The following is a 24,345-nucleotide window of genomic DNA, read 5'->3' as shown; positions in this document are numbered from 1 at the left end:
CATTAAAACCCTTGCTTACATGGTTGGCAAATGGCAGAGAAGGTTTTAAAGCTTCTCTCTGAAAAAAGCTCCAAAGAAGCACTAATATCTCTCCTTTTCTCTTATTTTACTTACATATTCTTGTCCTTGGAAGTTCTCAAATTAATTCCAAAATGTTTGCTATATTAGCACATCAAATTTTTTTGCTTTCTAAGTTATTAGAAATTATGCCAATCCTATATTGAGACTAATAGGTTTCCTTTTTATTGCAACTGAAACTGGTGGCTTTCTAAAAATATCTGATTTTAAGCCAGCTCTAGGTCTATACATTGATGTCAAACATGTTAATATATTTCTTCACCAGTTCTCAATTAAGGAAATCTTTCTCCTAACAAAGAAATGCTAGCATAATGCAGTCAATTTAATGTCTTCTAATTAAGTGGACCTCTCAAGGGTCTAATTTCCTGCAAAATTAAAACCCACATTTGTGTGAATACAGTGGAAGAAGGTGAACAGCAGGAACAGAAAACATTTTATTTCAGAGTACTTCATAATATGGACATTTCTGCATTTCCCTGGAATGTAGTTTAAGACTCTCGAGTGAACATGAGATTCAGCTGGGGTTCCCTTGTGTAGGGAATGATTAAGTGCTGCATCTTTCAGCCAGAAGATTATTTCTTCCAGCCTTAAATGAAACCCTCAAAAATGTCCTCAAATAAAACTATTTTTTGAATTTCCAAATGACTCTAAAATAACCACAGCTTCATTTTCCAACAAGTATTGTTTCTTCCCTTGAACCCAATTAAAACACATGTTGAAGTCCTGGCTTCAGGCATGAAGAACTTTTGAAAAACCCCTCATTTGGGTGATGCCAGCACAAACTTGTTCTCCGTACCAGGATTATTTGCCTTACTCCAGAGATACCATGTTAGTTGCACTTACTCATGAAAACTGTAGGACTTGCAACTTATAGATGCAACTCACTCCAGTGAGTTCTAGACTCAACAATCTCATCTTTTCCTGTAATATAAAGTAGTTTCAAATGCCCTTAGTCTATCACAAGGAAGCCTGGGGTCATGGTCAATGGAGGCTGTGGAGGAGCCACATGGTTCCCTGATATTGCACGGGAACCATCAGGCACTTTTATTCTACGCAAATGCTCAGTTTGTTTAAGTTCTCAAGTCAAACTTTCATAAAACTTTCCAAACTTGTTCTTACCATAAAGTAAAAAAGCAATCAAGAGTGATGTTTGTAGCAGTATTTAATCAGAAGAGTGTTACTGGTGATGTGATGGAGAGAGGCTTGTACAAAGTGTCTTTTAGCAAGTGATGATTGCGGTTTGTTAAAATTCTTGTCGAATTTTAAAATAATGCCATTACTGCAGGCAAATTCAAATTAAGAACTGTACTTGGAAATACAGGAAATGGAGCTGTAAACCGATGTGTTTTAGTTCTGTCATGAAAGTGCTCCAACCTCAAATTTTGAATTTAAATCAATATAACCTTAACCTGCAGAAAGAGAAAACTGTAAGGAACAAGCACTGTGCTAACTTTGAAAGTAGGACAGGAACTAAATGTAGAATTCAGCATGATATGATGCTTCTTAAAGGTAAAATTGTGGTCATGCTGAGATGTATGATTGACAGTGGAAAATACCTTTCGACTACTCAAAGATCAATTTTAATTGGAATTTAGGTCAGATGTAGGAAAGTAACTTTTAGTAACCAAAAATTTATGCCTGAAACTAACTCAAAATAATGATCAAAATCACAGGATTCTAAGGCCTAAGGTGACCCTAAAAAGTCTTACAATCCATTTTACTACTCTTAGGCAGGATTAACTATAGCTAACCTACTTTTGATATGTCTAACCTGTTCTTGGACCTTCTGTGTCAGGAAACTAAGTTTGCCATCACTAACTACTTTCCAGACATTATTATTCTTAACTTTTGAAAGCTATGACATTCTTTTCTTCCCTTACTCGAAATTGGAATGTACTTGTTCTGTCCTTTCCAGATAGAGAGAATAATTCTTCCCATTTCTTTGCAGTTACGTTATTAAGAATTCAAGAACCAGCTTGCTTCTCTTTCCTTCAACAAATCTGAACAATTTCAATATATTATCTTTGTTTTCTTATAAGAAATGCTTTCCAGGCCATGCTGTTGGACTTTTTATAGCAGTATCATAATGTAAACTGAAACCAATACCTCAGGAGATTTGTTGATTTATGAATAATATGAATAAACCAGAAACTTCACTACCTGTGTATTATATATTTAGATAGATAGATAGATAGATAGATAGATAGATAGATAGATAGATAGATAGATAGATAGATAGATAGATAGATTTGGTTTTGTTGTTTTGGCTAAGAGATTGGTATTGGCTATATTTAGATATAATGCTTGAGAAAATCACCCATTTTTCTGGGTTCTTGTTTTCCTAGGCATGGCCTCTGCTGTACCTTGCTACAGCTCCCATCTGGTTTGTGCTACATTTGAGCCAGGCAACCTACAGCAACTGGGAATGCTGAGAGAGTCAATCAGCTGAAGTGAAACAGGTTTTGTGCCTAATTCCTTGTCCTTACAGGACTCTCAACCAGGGTTTTCAGACAAGCCCCTTGCTTTCATGAGCACTCTGAAAATCAAGACACAGAGTGAGTGAAACATGAATTGTTAGGCACAGGTCCCTAGAATGGTCTTTCAGAAGCTGCAGAGTTGCTGAGCAAAATTTCCACAGAAAAGTCCTCCAAAACCTCAAACCTATGACTACCAGTCATTGTTAGAGCAAAACTAAGGAGAGCTTTTATTTTTCTCTTTTCCAGTTAGTGACAATATCTTCCTTATGAAACTGAGGTATTCAAGGGTGACTTCATAACTTATAAATGGATAAGCTGTATCAAAGATTCTGAATTTTTGATCAACCCATCTATTGCTTACCTGCTCTCCTCCCAGCTGAGTCCTGGCTTTAGACCAGCTGGTCTAAAGGGGAGGGCCCTTTTGTACAAGTGTGGGCAAATATGTATTGAAACAAGAAAGATATATCAAAGAGGTAAATTTTGGACAATAGAGAGAATTTAAGAGGCTCCAAGTATACCCTTAGGAAAAGAATTTGGTTTCTAGAATAAGGACTACATCATTATTGGTCTTCCTCTTTTTATTCTTACATTCTTCAAAGAATTCTGGAGTCCTTTAAAGAATAACCTTATTGTAATTCCTGTGAGAGGGGCACTCTATAAATCTGTGCAAAGCAGCAAAACATTGTCCTTGCTCAAATCTCTTGCAACAACTTAAGGATGTATTGATGACTAAAGAAAAATGCCAGCAGTTCAAACTCCTATCTGCTGTGATTTGTGCCTGTCGTGTTGGCCAAGTCTGTCTCACTGTTGTTCCCTAATCTGTACATATTGATCTGCTGTGTCGTTTATGTAGATGTTAGTCTCTGTGGGACAGAAATTAAGTTTTTATATCATGTTTTTGCTTAGGATGTCCAGTGAAGAAGATTACTAGGTACTACAGTAATATGAATTATAGAAATCCTATTGCCATTTTCTGTAGTTCTGCTATGTACCCAACATCCTGACAACTTGATCCCATCAGAAATGCTTTCAGGATAGAGATTCATTCAGTCGTATTGCATCTGATCTTCCACAGGTATCTTCTCTGCATCTACTGTAATTTGTTTCAATTAAACAATGCAGTTTATTACCAAGGTCCTGAGCAGCTCAGTTTAATGCTGAGTTTAGGCCTGTTTCAGCTGAAGGAGGGACCAGGAAACCTCAAGAGAATCTTTCCACTCGAAATCATTTAATGTTCTACATTTTTCTTTTTTCTTTTAAAATAATTTTTTGTTTTTTTTTCCAATAAGCTTCAGTTAGTGAGTTGCTTTATTTCCATTTTCTGGGCAAAGATGCTGTGCTGGTGGTTGGATGGGTTGCTTCACTATTTTGTTTCTTTTCTACTCAAGAGAGTGTCACAGTGGTTTAATCTTCTGGTTTCAAGGATGTAACTCTCCCTAATGCCAGATCCTCAGATTCTTTCATGGCTGATTCAGATGTTCTCTCTTTTTAGAAAAATAAACCGCAGTTTCTGTGTGTGAATTTTTCAGCTGCCACATTAAAATGCCATTGCCTTAGCTGTTGGGACAGTACACCCTTTTTTCACTCCATCCTGCTGCATGTATTTTGTATACAGAAAGTTAAGTCATACATAAGTCTTAGCACTAGTACAGCAATATAAGCTTCTCAAAACATGTAGGGAAAAAACCTCCTCTCTTGAAAGAATAAATTTGGCAGTGTCTTTCAGTAAGTGGGATAAGAAAAAAGCTAGCATATTATTGGAAGCTTTAGAAGAAAGGTAAGAAGCAACACTGACTGACCTTAAAAAAATCAATTTTTTAACAATCATTTATCAGATAAAATGTCAGAAAAGATTAAATAAAGAACTTTGATTCTTCTGCATAGGATTTTTAGACTCTAAAAGTCCAAGATTATTCTGCCTGTCAGGAGTACAACTAATGAAGGGCTTTCTGAGGACTTTTGCTGTGATCCTTTGGTTTATAAAAGAAGAGTGATAAAGGAATATCTGCTTGCTCCAATAGCGATCTTCAGCTATTCCTACAATGCCTTGGCTCAAGCTGCTTTGCAGCTGCTGCACAAATTTGACTTGGCATGACTATTAATGATTTGACCTTCATCCCAAGTTTACTTTGTGCTTGCAAGAGCAGTGGGTAGTGATGAGGAATATGATTTTGTTCCTAGTGGCAATTAGGTTGCTTGGTAGCCGTAGTGCTACTTACAAGGGGGAAGTCTTGTCTAACCATCAGTAAACTTTGCTCAGAACGTTTACAACATTTATGGACTGTCATTCTTGCTCCCTCTGTGATCCTCCTTTTGCTCTCAGCAAGAGGTTTAAGTGCTCCAAACTACCACTGGATCAAAAAATGTCCATAATTTGTACCGGTAAATAGCAAATCTAACATGCTCCTTGTGAAAATTAGGGAGAGTTTTTGCAGGTAAAAAAGTCTATCTATACTGCAGGGTGTAGAATAGTGGCATAGTCACCTCATGGAAGCATAATTATCCTTTAAAAGGATGTGTGTATTCTGATTCCCTTAGGACTAGCTGCTGAGAAAGAAGAAATGAAAAATAAAGCAAAACAGAATAAACAGACTGGTGTTTTAGAATTGCTTGGCAATTTCTAATTCTTAAAACAGTAAAAAGATCTCTCAAAGTGAGAAAATGTCACCCTGTGTTTCTGCACACCAGAAGGAAAGACACAGGAAGAGGCAGAGCATCTCAGCTGAGTTACTACAAAGATTCTATGGCTGACATTTTGATTGCTTTGTATAATATAATGTAAAAGAAAATATTCCTAGTGCCTGTTACTTACAGATGATCAGCTTTCCCTGGTAGCAGCTGGACAAATGCAATCAGATACTGTGGGGAACATTTATGTCTATTGAGCTTCAGTCCAGCTGGACACTCTCTTTTAACCTGTGTCTCATCAATGTGTGGCATTCCTGCATGAAGAGGTTTTGAGGTTTCAGTTCCTTCAAGGTGCAGAATTTAGTGGTTAACTATTTAATTCTTCTCTTTGCTTTAAAATATGTGTATGCACACACACTTATTTTCTATATTTATAGCCATATCTGCATTGATATAACTATACCAGCTTCTGTATATATATGTATGTGTGTATATATATATATATATATATATATATAATTTGTGTATGTATGTGTGCATGTAGGTACATAAGTATATTTGTGTGTATTTGTACACTTATCATGCAGACATGTGTGTGTACAGATAAAGGCTTTAGAAGTTAATATTCTTTGGCCATTTTTTATGCTATTGTAGAGATCTAACTTGTTGTGAAAATTCTTCCGTAGTATTGTTCTGCTTTGAAAATAACAGTATGTGATCACATTTCAGAGCTTAAGGAAAATAGACTCTGAAATACAAAGTCAGGAGAGGTGGATGGAATTTTGATCTGTTCTGTGAGAACATACGGATGTTTCAGTTGAGAAAAATAATTTGGTTTTCCTGTGCTGATGCCTGTCTTTCAAACAAGAGGGTTTTAATGATTTCTTTTTGCTTTATGTAAGCCTGATCCATGGTTAGAATTTACAGTTCCTCTGCTGTATCCAATATATACCTCAGTCTTTGCTGGATTTGGAGCACTGTGTGAAAGTACTCAGGGTAACTTTCATTGACCTCTAATATTCTGCCCTAGAGTTTCTTACTCATCCTTTCTAGAAGCTGTGTTGAAATCACTTCCTTATTTTGAAGGTGTCTGTGATTGTTCTTTAATTTTGAATATCTTTCTCCTGTGTTCAAATTAAACCCTTTAATTTGATCTCCCTTTTATAGAGATTTACTGTTTACATTTCCATGTTGTCTGAGTGGCACAGTGAAAAAGGCACGACTACTACAGTTTATATAACTGAAAATAATATCCTGTGGGCACTGGGGAACATCTAATGCAGATAGTGCAGTGTATAACTGCAGATGAACTAGTGTAACTTTTTTTTTAGTGTAGAAGGAAAGGCTTAGTTCAGATGAATTTCATTTCCTTAACTTAGATTTTTCAAGGAGAGGTCACAAATCTGAGAACAAATGTGATACATGAGGGAGAATGTCTGTTTCTCATCTTAACATCTTTGGAATTATCTAACTTGGAATTATCTAACTTTGGAATTATCTAACTTTACATCTACTGTATGAGACACGAGGCATGTGTGTTGTGATGACTTCCAGTAGGTCTCTGTCAGGCAGTGGGGGAGTTAATTCCCAGTGCAGTCCTGTCCTGACTGGGGCCTCCAAGGAGCACCTGGGATTGCAGTGCAAGAAACTGGGCTGCCATCTCCTTAGAAAGGGATTCTTGGATCATGCCTGTTTCCTTTCCTGCTTACATGCCCCCCCACTGTACTCTGTGGAGGCCTTTGCCTCTCCTGAGCCTGGCTCCCAGCTCCTGGCCCCTGAGCCTGGCTCCCAGAGCCATGCCAGCCCTGCTGGTGGTACTGCTCCCCCATGTAGGGGCACATCTGCCAGCAGCTCCTCCTGAGCCACAGAAGCTACCATCAGGCTTGAGGTTTTGCAGAGAACATTTTATTTAATGTCCCAATGGAAGTGCGTGGTGAGAGAGAAAGTAGGGAAATGCTCTGAGGAATGAGGTGCAGATGCTCAGACAAGGAAAGATGTGGTGGAGGCCACACTGGGGCAGGAACTTGAAATGTGCCAGATATTCTTGGTATTCTCAGTACCATCTTGGAAGATTTTTCATCTGAACAAAAAATTATCTGCGTTATTGAGAAATGATTTCTAATAATCTGTTTGCCAGTTTGTATGTTTGAGAGAGAATGTGGGCCCCTCCTCGCACCAAAAAAAACCCTTGTCCTGAAACCAAAACATGCCCCCCTCTTCCCTCTCTCCAAAAGAAAAAGCCTACAGATTTGAGCAACATATATGCAAAGAGGAAAAGAAGAACACCCCACCTTCTGTGGCGTACTTTTCTGACAAGTACATTTTTTGGTATTTGCTGTTTGCAAAACTTTTCCTGATATTTTATTGTGTATTTAAATTACAATGCCAAATGAAATGTAGGAGGAGTCATCTCAGAAGACTTTGTAGACCAACTCTATCCTTAAATAGGAATGTATGTACCACACATCATGGTTGAGATCCAAAGCGAGATATTCTAGACCTGGAAAGGTGTCCCTCTCCACCTCTGGTGAGTACCAAAATTCCTTCAATTTTCCTTTAACATTTGCACCTTTACCTGCTTGTTAACAGTTTTCAGGCGTGTTTTCTGCTGAAAGACTGCAAAAGGGTTGTGAGAAAAAAAAAATCCAAAGTAACAGCTGATATCTATCATAAATATAGCTACAATGTCATATCTGTATATCAAGTATTGCTGCATGCAGAGAATACATCTGCCTCAACACACTGAAAACTGATTCTGAGAGCATGGTAGCCAAAGTTGTGACTTATGTGCCTATCCTTAGTAATTGAACATATTTAAAATGCTCATTTCAAATACAGAACATTAGCAAGAGATTGGTCATGAATGTTTCTCATACAAAGATACAACAGTAAAATAATTTAAACTGTGAAAACAAAGGAAAAAAATGCAACTTTTAAAGCCAATCTACTGAAAAGTTTCATAAGATGAAAAAAAAATTGTTCAATTATTTTCCTTTTCGCTAAACAAATGATAGTCATATCTGGTTTTTTTCCTGGTGAAAAGGAAGTTTGTGTTTTTAAACAAGTTAGGCGTCATAGCAACTTGATCTGAACTTGTTGTTGCTTGTTAATGATTTGGTGAATTCCAGTATATGAGCTCTGTAGAGTTGTTCTAATGAATATCTATTTTTCTATGGAATGGCAGAGAATTTACTTAAATTAATTGGGCAATTTTTGCTTGCTGCTACTAAATAAAATTTACTTTAATGAATAGAGATGTAGTTGTCTGCAGTGAGTAAACAATGTCTTTCTGTATTACAAAATGTTTTCCCCTCTTAAAAAGAATAAAATTTTGAAAATAGAAAATACCAAGAAAATAGGACTCTTTTTTCCTCATAAACACAAACTTCTAGGTCTTTTAGGATGTAATTAGACTATACAGATCACTTGACCCCTGATATTTTTCAGTGACAGTTTTTCTTGGGATCAGAATGTGAAAGATCTAATTTTAATGAGTTTGTATTTGTAGAAGTCTGCACACACACACAAAAATCTCCAACTGTCACAACAGCCAGTAATTGGCAGAGAAATGCTTTGATAAAAATGGGAAGACATCCCTGCTGGTTCAAGACAGGTGGACATCAACTTGAATCCAATTTACATCTTAAAATATGCAATAGAAAGGATTTGCATTACATTGCCTAGATGAAAGGGAACACTCAGTCTGAGAGCCTCATTTGCTTTCCCCTCTTCCTTTTCTTTTCTTGCCCAAACACTCAAACTCTCTGTAGAGAAGTTTTAATGAAGATAGCTTGTTCAGCTCCTGTTTGAGGCAGCTATTTACTCGACTAAGGCTCAAATCTGAACTCATGCTGGGCTAAAAAAGAAAGCCCAAACTGATAATTGGGCAAACCTGAAATTGGATAACCTGCTTTAACCTCTGCTTGAATCAAATGAGCCCATCTTCTATATCAAGTTATTTTTATTTGGTTGCCTGGTCAAGGTCCTTGCAGCACTTAACTGGGATCTAGCAAGAGACCTGCAGTGGAATGTGCCTGCTCTGAAAGGTACAAGAAATGGCTCCTGATGGACAGCTTTGGACTATCTGAGTGATCCTAGCTGCATGTTTAGGTGTATGATCCACATTTAAATAGTTACTTCAGAGAAAAACTTTTACTCACTCCATCCTAAAGCTTTTGGAGTAAGAGTCCAACACTGTATCAAGTGAGGGAAAAGTAGGTTTTTTCTTTTCCAAAATGGATGCTGAAGAAAGGCAGATAGGAAGTAGGTAGGTAGCCTGAATTTTTGTTCCCATGCAATTCTTCTCTATTTGTTTGTGTCAGGACTGATGGAAAATAAAAGCTTGATTACAGAAGCTTGTAATATTCTGTGTGTATATGTTCAGGTACAAATTCCATTCTTGCAATCAGCAGTGTGAAGTCTGTAAAGACTACTCCAAATTTATATGTGCACCTCATGCTGACATTACACTATTTGTTAAATATTTGATTCTGAGTTGGCACTTCTTTTTTAAAAATAACCTTTCCATTACAGATAAGACTCTCTGTCTCCTTGAAAAGACAGAGCAATAGGTCACCAATGTAAATATGGTCCAGTGTTTTAAAATGCAACTCTTCTTCTTCCATGAGGCATGCAGTTTTCTATTTTGTGCAGTTCCTTACAAGTGTGTCTAATAATCTGTATTACTGCATGTTTTATTTGTTTCTAATTTTGGGTGACTTTTATCTAACTTGCATGTCAAATGGAGAATTGAAATGAATGGAGCTACTGAGTACTTTGGGGTGAAATACTCAGCCACTGAGGTATCTGAGTGGCATTGGCTCTGTTGGACAAGGGGGAAGAGTCTGGTGATTCTCACAGGAGACACCTCTCTCATATCTCCTCCTAGACCAAAATTTTGCCATGCAAACCCAATGCACTGACCTTGTCCTTGAGCTCAGTCACACTTCCCATGAGCTCTTTCACTGTGTTTGCATAATTATTTGTGTAAACACAAGAGGGGAAACATTAAAGACTAAGAAAAGCAAAATCACATTGTCTTATTAATGCTTTATATTTTGTTAAGTCCTTAAAATTTACCTGTGAGTGTTAGACTAACAGGCTGTGCCTTTCTGTATTGGCTAGAAATGTAGACCACTAAGAAAAGAAACAAACTGAAATAATCTTCTGGTGCCTTTGTTGTGCCTCTGCATGGTAATATGTCTATGTCTGCAGGACTCCCTGGTCTGGGATATAATCTCTGGTTTCTCTTGGAGTCTGAACTGAAAAAGGGAGGGAAAGAAAAGGCTTACTGCTGTCATTTCTGATGTTATAAGGTTACAGGCTACAACCTTGGGAGATTTTGCACTAAATTTGATTTTTATTGTTTCGCAAAATGGGACCTGTTTTCTGACAGTCAATAAAACTGCAGGTGATACTGCTCTTATAATAGATGTGAATGGACTATTACTGTTTGCTATAGCAGTTTAACTGCAGGGCAATCTTATAAAGTTTTTTTTTTTAGAAAAAACACACCATCTTTTTTTAGCCACAGGACTATTTCTTTACTTTCATCAAGTTTTCTGGTAATATTGGTGTATACCCACCTGAGCACATCTGAAATAAGCAGAAAGTTCTCTGCCTCTGCATTTCAAAAGAAACTGAAAATTGAAAATCAGTATTGGTGGGCTAAAATGAAAGTGGTTTTAACACTATATATATATATATATATATATATATATATATATATATATACACATACAGGTAATCTCAAGATTTAAAATCATTTATCAAGGCAATTTTTTGTGTGTATTATACAGTAGTGGCAATGTAGAAATCAACTTCATCTCTTGGTGCTTTAAGTCATATTTTCTAGTTCCAAAAACCTGAAATACTGGTATGTGGTATTTATACTTTGAATCACAGCACCACTGAGGTTGGAAGGGAGTTTAGGACATGGTCTAGCCAAATGTTACTGCTAAAACCAGGAATTCCTAGAGCTAATTACTAAGGGCCGTGTCTGGTTGTATTTTGAATATCTCCAAGCAAGGAGACTCCACAGCCTCTCTGACCAACCTGTATTCCAAAACAGTCATGGCAAAAAAGATTTCTCTTACATTTAGATGGAATTTCCCATCTGAATTGGTGTCAATCGGTATTTTTTCTGTCACTGAGCATCAGCAAGAAGAGTTCGACTTCCTCTTCTTCTTCCCTTCCATAATGAATATATATCTATATCTATATCTATATCTATATCTATATCTATATCTATATCTATATCTATATCTATATCTATATCATCTATATCATCTATATCATCTATATCATCTATATCATCTATATCTATATATCCATATATCTATATATATATATATATATATATACACACACACACATGTAGATAAGACTGATGGACGCTTCTCTTACTCATTGCTGAGCTCTCTCCAGTATTAAGGAACTCGATATTTGATCCAATGTTCCCAATGTGGGCTCATCAGTGCCTTCCCTGATCTGTGGGAAAGACTTTTCCTAACAGACCCAATGTCATTTCCAGGCTCCTTTGCTGAGAGGATGCATTGTTCACTCATAGTCAGCCTGTGGTCAGGAAGGACCCAGTAATATTTCTCTGCGAAGCTTCTTTGCATCTGATCAGCTCCCTACTATCCTGTGCATGAGACTATTCCTACCCAAGTGCAGGATTTGGTGTTTGTTGAACGTCCTGAGTTTCCTATCATCCCATTTTGCCACCTTGCTGAGGTCCCTCTGAATGGCATGATGACTCTGGTGTATCAGCTGCTCCTCTTGCTTTAGTATCATCTGTATTATTCCATCATTCAAGGCATTAATGAAGCAGGATTGGCCCAGCAGCAATCCTCCAAGCATGCAACTAGTAAGTGGCCCCCAGCTGGATTCTGTGTTTGTGATCCCAACCCATAGAACTCAAAATCTCAGACAGTTTCCAGTCTCTCTTGGTGCCCACCATCTAATCTCTACCCCCTGTCAGACTTACTAGTTAGTCCTCATGCAGTTCTTTATGGTTGTTACTGAGGCTACACTCTGCCCCATTGTTTAGGTCATTAGTTGAACAGGATTGGAGCCAGCACCGACCCTGGGAGACACTGGTAGTTATTGCCCTCCAACTAGAGTTTGTGTCACAGGGCACCAGCCACCCCATCTCTGGGCCTGTCCATTCAGTTGGTTTTCTGTCTGTCGCAATCTGTCTGCCCGGTGAATATCTCATGGGTTTCTCTCTGAGAATCTTACAGTGCCAAAAGCCTTTCTGAAGTCAAAATACTCCCTGTCCTCTGCTCTCTCCTCATTTGCTAAGCCAGTCATTTCACTGCAGAAGGGGATCAGCAGATTGGCCAAGCAACATTTTCCAATGATGATTCCATAAAAACTACTCTTGATGAGCTTCTTGTTCATGTGGCTTACAGAATGACTTGCTTCATCAGGTTCCAAGGCTCAGGGTTCTGTGGATCTCTTTTCTCTTTTACTGCCCTTCTTGAAAACAGGAGTGTAATTTTCTTTCTTTCTGTCCTCAGACACCTTTCTCAGTCTCAATGATTGTTCAAAGATCACCAAGTGGTCTTGCAATGACAACTTTTCCACATCCTTTGTCAGGATTCTTGATCTGCCAGCAATATAAAACCAAAGTCTATCCTCTGAAGTCTTGGAAAAATTTCTGGTACATGATTCTGTAGAACAGTGTGAGTTTTATGCATTAGTATACCCATGACAAAATAATCCACTCCACTCTTTTAGTTTAAGAGAGTTAAAGTACAGATGTACTTAATTGCCAGCATATTTATGATGTTCTGTATCAACACAAATGATTTGCCTGGTTTAAGAATAGGCAGAAGAGTAGAGCAACTAGCTATTAATATTTACTTACTGCTCTTGATATTCAAAGTATTTTTGTAATTTTAATTAATGCCTTCCTATATCTAGTTACATTTTTTGTAAAGTTCTGATCATTAATATTTGCCCTGTAGATGTCTCCTTTTTTTATATATTTTTACCTCAAGTATTGATCTATAATTATTTTTGAAATGCAAGTTCATAAAATGGAATGTTTACTGGTAAGATGGGAATCATTAGAGAGGAGAAATGAAGAAAAAATAAGAAAAGATTAAAGACATGAAGTGTGTGAAAGAATCAGATTTTGGAGTTTGAGATCAGAAAGCTCAGTAAAGCATGTAAATACCAGTAAATGTCAGCTGGCATTGACTTATATTTGTGAATCTCAATTGATGAGCTCATCATCACAAAAGTTTAACACCTCTCTGGTGGCTTGGTCTTCACCTGCAGCTTTCTGAAGTTTTACCTCTTTTATCCTTCCTTTCTTTTTTCTTTTTTTTTTTTTTTTTTTTTTTTTTGTAGACTTTTATTCACCATATTGGGATATTATGATACCTTAACTCTGGATCTGAAACTGCAGCTACAGCACTGCTTTGCCTGCAGGCTGCCCTGGTTTGTATCCCCCTGTAGCACATTTTGCCCTCTCTGATAATTATAGAGGAAAGGCAGTAGTCCCCTCACCCTTGATGTCTCATTTCTTTATCAAACTCAGTAACTTCTTGTGGTGTTGATCTGGCAGTCACCTCTTGAAAATTCTCTTTATTCTTTTTGTGCTGCTATGTATTTGCCATGTTTTAATAGAACAGACCCTCTGGCTGGGGAAAAGTTGCCAGTTACACTTGTGAGACAGATCCACTGTTTTATCATTATTTCTTTCAGAAGATTTTCAGTTTCTTTGATGTTACCCATGCATTTGCATTAAAAGCTGTGAGAGATTTATTTTAATAAAATCCAATTATCCCCTTTAGTTCCTAGTGAAAAATTAAAGGTTATTTCCAGTTTAATTGTGAATATTATTACATGGAAGGAAACACACCAGTTACTAATGAAAATATGGCATTAATAGTTCCAGCTGCAGCGATGAGGGTTAATGACTGAATAATGCTGAGCAGGCTTAATCTCAGTAACTCGTGCAGAACTATTTGGGTCCAAGGAGGAAAACCTTGAGTTGCTTTCAAGGAGTTATGTTAGGATCATGCTAGAATATCATATTTCTCACAGAGTTCAGTATCCCCTCATGGTTCTTGAGCTCTATGCACATGTGAAAATAAATGGCTTTTCCAAGAGGTAGCTTCTGCTGCTTTCTAGGGTGATTTTTTTGAGCCCGATCTCTTACAGCTTTGGTCTTTTTGTAGGTTCACAAGGAAAAAAAAAGGCAGCTTCAGTCTCCTGAACAGTTAAATTATCATGGTCTCAGCTGTGTATTTTCAAAGCAAGCTTCCTCTCTTGCAGCAAATCCTTGATTTTCTTACACTTCCAACAGCAGGAGGCAATGCTTCCAGAAATATCAGCTTTTCTTTATCTGAAATATAGGACTGGGTTCTTGGTACTGCTGAAGTTTTCCTATTGGTACAAAGAGAAAGGAAGGGGTGAGTATCTCTGGTATCTTAAATATGGCCTGGTGCGGACTTGAATTACATAAGATTAATTACACCAACCAATTGCACATCCAGGTTGGTTGTGTCAGCTAGGAATTATAACAAACTAGTTGGCTTTTTTACCAAAAATAGCCTGGTTATAAGCAGGGGGATATGACACCAGTTTTGTTTGGGACACTGAAGCTGAGATAATTTAGTCATTGTCACACACTGCACCTCAGACCCATCTGAGTTCCCATTTGAGCACAGCAGCCGTAAGCTGAGAAGCCCATCAGGCCTGAAGTACCAATATATGTGTAACCTCAATCTGTTGTCTCAGTGGTATAGATGACAATCCTGCCCTCCCTTCACACCCCTGCTGCTTAGTTTTTGTGAAAAAATCTTGCTGTGAGCCTCAGCATTTTCCCACTATCTCCTTTCTCCTGACACCAACACAAGACCTGTTAACTAATTTGTGCAGTAAGTCCCTATTCTTATTTCAAGATATCAGTAAAGCCCTGAAATTAAAAATGATACTTATTATTATCACCACTCAGGAAGTATACTAATGATGGGCTCGGGAATGGTATTCAGCATCACAGGAAATAAGAAATCTAAGGAAAGACACTTTAATTAAACATTTGTGGTGAATCTTACCCACAAGACCTATTTCAACAATTTTGATTGACAGATTTCTAATCTGTTAAAATGATCAATTATAAAAGCAAAAGGCTCAAATATAATGCAGTAGAAAGCATCAAACCCCAGAAAATATTTCATATATCACTTTCATTTCATATCTGAGTAAGATGATACACTTCTTCTTTATCAGATTCATAATGGGATTGGTCCATGTTGTTGTTGGTCCATCATATTATTGTGTATATAATCATAGCATGGTTAGGTTGGAAGGGATCTTTAAAGGTCATCTAGTCCAACCCCCCTGTGCAATAAGCAGGGACATCTTCAGCTAGATCAGGATGATTCCAGCTCTGTCCAACCTGACCTTGAACCTGACCTCATCTGTCCCATTGCCTAATTAAAAGCTGAGGTTACTGTTCAACATCTCCCCTCTATTGCTTCAGCTAAATTAACTTTTCTGTCTTACCAGTTTCTCTCTTAATCATACTATTGGTACTTCCTTTATACATAAAGTTCTTATTATCTCTACATAAACATGTCTACAGGAAGTTTTTAAGTGTTAAATATAGACGGGATATGAAAAATGTTATTTAAATTTCCTCCTTTCTTCCATCCGAATTACAAAAACTTTTTACAGAGCTGACCCAAAATGGATAAAGCTTAATATCAGTTTAGTGAAAGGATCCTATAGAAAAGATTCCTTGAAATATTAAAAAATTCTTTAAGGCTTTATTGAACAGTCTTTATTGAACAATGTCAAGAAATTAATCAGTAATTTGACTGGTGATACTTGAAAATCCTGCTTTTGTATGTGGTGAAAATAATTCAGTGTGTGTCTGAAACAGTCAGCTTTGCTGTAATCTGTATTAATCTTCCCCAATAATAGGCCTTTCCAGGCTCAGCAAGATTTCAAAATGGCATGAAATGTCAGTGAGTAAATTCTGACAGAAAATGAATTTTTGAAATTCTTGATAGATTTCTTGGTCTTTTTCTTCTTCCTTACTTAACTTTTTTTGCAACTGTTGTTGCAAAATAGAATGCTTGAAAATCTTGCAGTCCTGTTCTCTTAACCACAACACAGAAAATCTGCAGAAATGCTGTAGGGGAGCAACTGAGTTTTGGCTGCTGCTGTGAGCCTTGACATTCACACCAGTGTTCCCACAGTCTGCTTGGGAATGAATGCTCTGTACCCAGGGGGATTTCCAACTTCTGCAGCCTTGGCTGAAGTGCAATATGGCAGTAGAGGTTTAAAACTACCTGTTATTAGAAAATAAAACAGTTACTTATTGGTAGGTGGCCTTAAGCAGAACTTTTCACTATATGTATAAGTTTATGATATAGTTCTAAAGACTGGCTATGATCCAGCTTTATATTTGCTGTGCTAAAGTATTTATTATTTATATTGAGGCTTATGGCAGTGATTGTTTTGAAGGTACAGAACCCAAATGTATTTTGGAAATGTTTAGGTAAAACTCTCTTAACTTCTATGTATAAGAGTAATTTAAACTGAAAAACTAAAGAACAGGAGTTTGGACATAAGCATAAGCATATAATAATGAAAATAAACTAAAACACAAGCTATTTTCAAACCACAACAGTTATATGAGGGAAAACATTCATATTAATGAGAGCAATAAAATGACAATGCAATGATATATTAAAGTTATGTTCTTGAAAAGTAGACAGTCGGTATCCTTGTAATGTGTTTGAAACTGTATTTTCTGGTACCTACAAAATCAGTATTTTACAGCATATCACCTGTGATACAGAATTATGAATTATGTAATCCCAATGAAATGTCAGTATCTCATGAAAAGTATCTAACCAGTGCACATATTTTCAAACCTGGGAATAAAAAGAAAAAATATTTCTTAAATGAGAACCTGTACATCTTAGAAGTGAACTTAGGTGTAACTTAGCCCATTTACTACTGCTCAGATTGTGGTGAGCATTTCAGCTGCTCCAGCTATCTTGTAATATTTCTTTAACTTTAGGAATACATACCTTTTATGATGTCAAAATACAGTATTTCTTGTAAAAAAATGTGAGAGTAATATGAATGTTAAATTAATTGAATTATTTATGGCAAAGAAGTTAAAGAACAGACAGAGAAGAATAGTTAACATATTCTAGTGCCAGAGCAATTAGATTAAAGGAGACACTTTAATTGAACAAAATAGAGGTAAATATGCATTCTGCAGGAAAAGAGATTATATAGATCTCAGAAATCAGACATATAACAATTTCAGTAGTTTAGAAAAGGCATTGCTAACTTTGTTGAATAGATTTCTCAAAAAACGTTAGTCATTACATGTAAAAGTTCTTAGTGGAAAAATCCTTGCTAATTTGATTGTTAAATGTAAGAGTTTGTTGATGCAGAAATTTAATATATTCTTCAGTTTGCTCCTATTCTGAGCTTCAAAGAGTTGAATTTTGCCTGTATTAATGCATGAGACGGAAGCCAGGTTGAAGTTGGCATTTGTGCTTCAATATTTTTCTTGTTAGGAACAGGCATTCAATTAATGGAATCTGAAAATGAACCAAACATATTCAAAATTGTTTGGAAAGAGTTACTTGTTTTAAGAAGGAAAAAAAAATTATAAAAGATTGACAAATACCTATTTTCCCTCCACCTGAATATAATAGAAATATTGTTTTTCCTTTATTGAAGATACCACTTTGTGATAAAAGCACTGTGCACTTTGGAGTTATGCCTTAGTAGTGCCTAATAGTGGTGCCAGCCTCAGACCACCTGCAAGCTGGATCAGGTGGAAGTGATAAGCAATGTTCCTTTATCTGTTCTGCAGGACAGACAGTGTGTTTCTGGGATTCAGGTGTACTGCCATTCTTTATGGTGTCACCTCTTTTTGTAGAACAGGGGGCTGAGCTCTTAGAAAAAATTTTTTGCATTGCAGGTCCTTTATACTGTGCAGTGAAGGTGACCTATTTTCCAGCACTTTAAACTGCATTTTCTTCTCTCACTTCATTGTGAATGCTTCTCACTGTACACCAATAATGATTTCAGTCGTCTGTGAGAAGTTCAAAACTTCAGACTCAGTGCTAAGTGTGAGTATTTTTATTTGTCTCATCACAGTTTTTCCTCACAGAGGCAAGTTGCTACAATGTCTGAGAAGACAAGGAATCCATAAAAAGTATCTGGTATTAGTTCAGTGAAGTAAAAAAAAACACAATATAAAATGAATGATCAAAATTAGGAAATGGGTGAATCAAAATTAGGAATGGGTGAATGGAGAAAACTTGTAATTAAAAAAATTAATGAATTAACATTTGGAAGAATTAGATTATTCATATGAATGCTGTTTCATATCTTGAAGCCAAATAAGCACCAAGTACCACAGTAAATATTTGTCTTAAATACATCATCAGTCTGTTGAAAATAACAGTCACGCACCAGAATTAGTAGAATAAGGAGTCTTGAAGGAAAGGTAAGAAATAACTTGTGGGATTATGCTCAATGAACACTAAAACTTGCTTCCTATTTTCAGCTGGGTGAAATTTGCTCAGCTGGGGGTGCCGTAGTCATTGCTTTTATTGCAGATGAAGAGCTGACATTTGGCTTTAGTGGTTAAAGTACAGTCAGTACAGCAGCACTGTGCTCTGGAGTTTCAGATGAAACGTATTATGGCAAATGCCATTAACTGTAGTGCTTAAAATGACTTTAAGCACCATTTCCTATGTGCTATTATGTACTGCTATGAGTGTGACAGGCAGTGATCCACCTTTGCACGCATCTGTGATTGATTTCTTTGTAACCCTGTTCTGTGCAACTGCGCCCGCTTGTGATTTTCTACTTCCTGAAGGATGTTCAGATGGATGTCTGAATCACCAGTGTGAATGTTCGAATCAGCAGCAAATGAGATGTAATTTAAATAGCAGTGGTGGTATGGAACACTGCGCATCGAAAGAAGTCACAGTCGTAAGCAACTTGAGCATCACACCTAAAATACCTAGGCAAGCTGTGAAGGAAAAAGGGTGTTACATTATTTTCTCACCAGGTTGCTTCTGAAGATGCTGAAAGGAGCTGCTCTTCTAACAGGAGGGAAGAATATTTATTTTCTGGAAAAAGAGTACATAGTGAAAGCATTTAATCATTGCATTGACTTGAAATTGATTTGAAGACAAAATGACATTTGAATCAAACTACTACCTGAACCAACATCTAAACCAAGATGCTTCCCTTAAATGAAGTGCTGAAAGAATTTTTCACCCATTATCATGAGAAAAGACTTATCAAAACAGTTGTCAGAACTAAGATGTCTGTCTTATGAATGTGTACTCAGGCTGTGATCTGGTAGAGAAATGTGCTGCAATGTGCTGAAAGCATGAGGACTTTACTATCAGGAGTAGCATTTCTGCAACTCCTGCTTGACACATCATTAAAATATAAAAGCAAATAGTCCTGTAAATTAAGTAGAAACAATTTTGTGTCAAATGATTCAGTTATTACTTTTTTTTTTGTTTTCCCTTACACATTTTTAGTAATTTCTAAGAATATAATATAGCACCCATCTGGATCTCCTATTTTGAAACATGCTGAGCTAAACTGTACATATGAGGACCTTGGAAGTCATGTTGAGTTCAGAATTTGTACAACAGTGTTCCAGGAAAATGTAATTTTCACAGCTGTGGAAGAAGGAAGCAGAAAGCAAATGGCACTATTTGCTGTATTTCTGTTTGGAAAGTCACAGATGATCTCTGGGAATTTATCCAGTGCATCTATACTGACAACAAGTACTGACTGTAATAGGCCAGAAATAAATCTCTTTTACACAATTAGCCTGGTAAGAAACAGTAGGAAAAAGTGCATTTTAAAAGAAAATAACTACCTGCCTTGAGATGAGTGATTTTGATTCGACCATAATGACTTTTTCTCTCATACCATAATTCTCTGTAATCTGTTGTCATTTTATTTTCCTAGCAGACAAACAATCCCTTTGAACAGAGCTCTCTGAAGTGTCACTCCAGGTATGAAGGAATGGAGAAGAAAACTTTGAGCTTTGACTGTGTGGTAACAGATCCACCAAAATCCATGCAGGAGTGAAATCCTGCTGGGGTCATCACTGGAATTCAGGTATAGCTAACAAGGCATAACCTGCTATGTTTATTGTGCATGATCTCTTCTGTTTGCATATGCTGAAGATTTCTAAAGACACTGTCCTCTTGACACACCCATGACAAAGTGATGACAGATTTGGCTTATTGATGGGAAGCCTCCCCAAGCCTGAAGATGTACCATCTGTCCCTTCCCCCCTCCACACACTGTGCATTCTCAGCCTACATTTGTTTTGTTACTTTTAAACTCTTTTCATTTTAGACAATTCATCATTTTGGCTGGATTTCTGTTAGGTTTTGGGAGCAATGAGAAAGAACAGAAGTGGCAGATACATTTTACTTGAGACTTCTTATTGTAATGGCAGAGGTTTCTGTGAAAATCTGACTGCTCCAACCATGCTCTGTGATCAACAGTATTAAACCAATAATTTTCTCTCATTTCTAGGGTATCCTGGGCCATTCTGTTCATGTTTCTGTTTTTTGAGGGTCTTTATTTTACTAATGCCAGAAACTTTTGGTTTTGCTAACAATCTAACACAGAGCATAAAATTGTATACCTCAGCCCACAGAAATGACACATTATCAACATATTTATTGTACAGACTTGCAATAAACAGATGTGAAAAAAACGCACCAACAAAGCTCTCCATTTTTATGTATCATAAGTCTTTTATGTGATGGATGAAATATGGCCTGTGTCCTTGAAAGGACAGTATTTAGAAAAAGAACAGGATTCCACCTTGTGCACTAGACCTCTGGAAATGCACTGTGTGCATGTCCTACTGTGCTGATAACAAATATAATCAGATATAGTCAAATCTGATGATAATTTCTCTTCAAGTATGCTGAATTATTTAGATTTTCCACCTCCCTTGAAATATTGTTGGGTTATTACACTCTTCATCCAGATGACTTTTCAGATCTGAAGTTGTTTTTGTTCAGATATGAGAGCTAGCTGTGAAAAGCAGCCTATTCTGCAGGATTTAAGCCAGTAGAGGGAATAAAAATTATTTAGTCAGAGCAAGATTTTAAAGCACATATTATATTGCAAATAAATGCACTTGAAGATTTATAACAAAGCATGAAACCATCCTGATTTTTTGTTTACTTTTGTCCTCAAAAAGTAACTGCCTGTCAGATTCTGAACTTGTTTGGCATAAGACTGGAAAAAAATCCAAAGTGTTTTTTGAATCTGTTTTGCTGTAATATAAAGCAGAAATAAAAAGAATTATCTTATTACTGTGATAAGTTTACATACAAAGTGGGCCTAATCCAGAGCATACAAGAACTCATTTGGTTTCATGGACATGCAACACAGGATGTGAGTTTTCATTGGGGAGTGAAGGCAAGAAGCAGGGACTGCAACTCCATAAAGTTTCTTATCAAGAATATTTTGAGATCTTCCACACTGTCTCAGAGCTCAGTCACTTACACATATTTGCAGTAAGAAAGTTGCAATTAAAATTACTATCTTATTTTCTGTCAGTGATAGTGATTCTCTCAGTGATATCTTATTTTCTAGCAGTGAAAAGTAGATTGAAATATCCATCTGTAGTGGTCTCTTTTTTTGGTTAGAGAATCTATAACTATTTTGAATACCAGTTTTGAAAAAGTGAATGAAAAGAAAGGTTGTTTTGGGTTTTTTTAATGTGCTATGAACGTATATGTAGAATATGCATTGTACAGACAGCATTTCTAGTGATTAGAGGAATTAGAGATGCTTTGTTAGTTTTTCCTGCTCTCAACCAGTTTCTAGTGGCCTATGGGTTTTGTATCCAACTCCTTGGTGACTTCCTGGACTGCTTTCAATTTCTCTTTGAGAATACTCAGTACTTAAGCAAGCCAACATCCATAGTTAGGCAGTCTGTGTAGCTGATGAAGTCTGTCTGGAAAGATAAACCAGTACTCTCTATTTCCTCTGACATTTTCAAGACTTTACAAGGCAAGTGGACATTCATGCCTCATTACCAGCTGTGGCAATCAATGCTGATGCTTATAAACTAAGACTTTATAATTTTAGTTATAAGCTAAATAGCCTAAGAGATTGGTGTCTTTGTCATGCTGTGTTATATTTAACATTTTTTTTTTGGTTATTTGGTGAGTAAACTTACCATACACAGCTGCAGAGGTCTCCAGAGAAAACTGCAACAGGAATGCCCTCTTCAAGCAACTTCCTAGAGAAAGCAGTAGTATAAGGGAAAATCACACAATAATGATTACAAATACTTCCTCATAATAAATTTAACAGGACTGGGCTTATATTTGCACTCAGCTTAATTATGGCCATTTTTTAAAGATGCAAGGAGATGTATAAATGAGCAAGAATGGAACAGCATGTACCAAAATGATAAGACACACTTAGAGAGCTAGACTTCTCATTTTTGCATTTAAATAAACCTAAAAATATGTTATGAAAAGTGAAGTATAAAAAGTAATTTCATGTTGCTTCTTCAGTTTTGGGAATTATGATATGCTGGGCTTCACAAGTTTGTTAATTCATATAATGTATTACTTTTACCTTTAAAAATATATCATCTTAAAAAGAAACCCCAAAGGGTTGTAAAGTATTTGTAAAATCAGGTATTTATATGATAAAAAGATAAAGACTGTTTGGAAGCTTTTTCTCTTACAGTTTGGCAATTATAACTGGGATATTTCCTCTTTGTCCTGTAACTGCAGAGTAAATACCAAGTTTTGTAAACTTGTCCTTATTGTAAGCCTTCAGCTATACTACTGCTCTAAATTATTCAAAAACTGATATAACATGACATTATGTAAAATTTGTAGGTTTTTGAGGATACTGCACTGGTTAATATGTATAATAAATGTTACAACAAAGTGAGGAATGATGGAGAAATTTATTTTTTCAAACAGGCATTTTATCTGTTCTGTAAGACTTTAGTATTGAAAACAGCTAGGAATTGTGTCTGATTTTGGTGCTACTGGTAGGAAGATTGCATGATGCTCTGCATGAAGCAGCAGTCTTCAGGTCAATGCAGTTCTGGTCATCAGTGTAGCAATGGACAAATCTCACAAGGTTCTCCTGACTTACCTGCAGAAATTGCTTGTTTTAATGGAAAGGAGCCTGATGGGGGTACCTGAATTCTGCTGGCACTGGAGGGTTTCACCATTGCTGCAAGGTGGCAAATTCTTTCTGTGATAAGTGAAAGCAGGACCACGCAGAACTGGGATGTCCTATATAGCACATATAGCTCTCTTTCTTTTTTCTGTACTTCTTTGTGCTAGTAAGGTCAAAGTGTGCATAGAAAAAGTAGAGATAGAAGGGGAAACAGAGAGTGTGGACCAGTAAGCAGTCTGCTCAGCTGTTTGCTTTTTTTTTGGTGTTTGTTTGTTTGGTATTTCTCTTTAAAATCCTGTGTAGCCAATGAAGGATGAATTAAGGTGGTATTCTTTGTATGTTTGCTTGTTTGTTTCTTTTGGCAGAGACATCTGACTCCCTTTGAAAACCTGAGAATATTTTGCATTTGTTTGCTGTTTTGCTCATGTCTGCATCAAGGCAGACAGGCAGTGTGGTTTTGGCCCTGGACCCCTTCAGAGCTCATCATCGATGCCACTGAACAAGTTAGATCTAAATACAGCTGGAGCAGAAATAAACTGCCCTCACCAGAGTGAAAGGAAGAGGATGGGTAGAGTGAGAATACTGAAAACTGGAGCGGTCTTGTCATTTTTGCTTGATGTTGTTTAAAGGAGTCCCTAACCGAGGCTGATTTCAAGAGGTGCCAGCACAGAGGAGGATGTGATGTCTCCTTCCTTGCCAGTGGGTCTGCAGGTGCCCTGTAAGTAGATTCTTACCAGAATTTGATTTAAATGGGTATATTAGCTCGAAATAAACATCTCTCTTGTGAATTTGTGCATTTTTAAGTTGTGGAAGTATCTCATTAATTCATTTAATTATGCAGAGGTGTGACTGAATCTGCGTTCTCTGTTGCACAGCAAATTAAGGCCGAAAAAGGGCCTCTGAGGAGCCACATAACCCAAGCAATTCCCTGAGAAGCTGCAGCCTCCAGACA

The sequence above is a fragment of the Melospiza melodia genome, chromosome 1, assembly GCF_035770615.1.
Source record: "Melospiza melodia melodia isolate bMelMel2 chromosome 1, bMelMel2.pri, whole genome shotgun sequence".
Lineage (NCBI taxonomy): Eukaryota > Metazoa > Chordata > Aves > Passeriformes > Passerellidae > Melospiza > Melospiza melodia.
Note: the sequence above shows the minus strand (reverse complement) of the source record.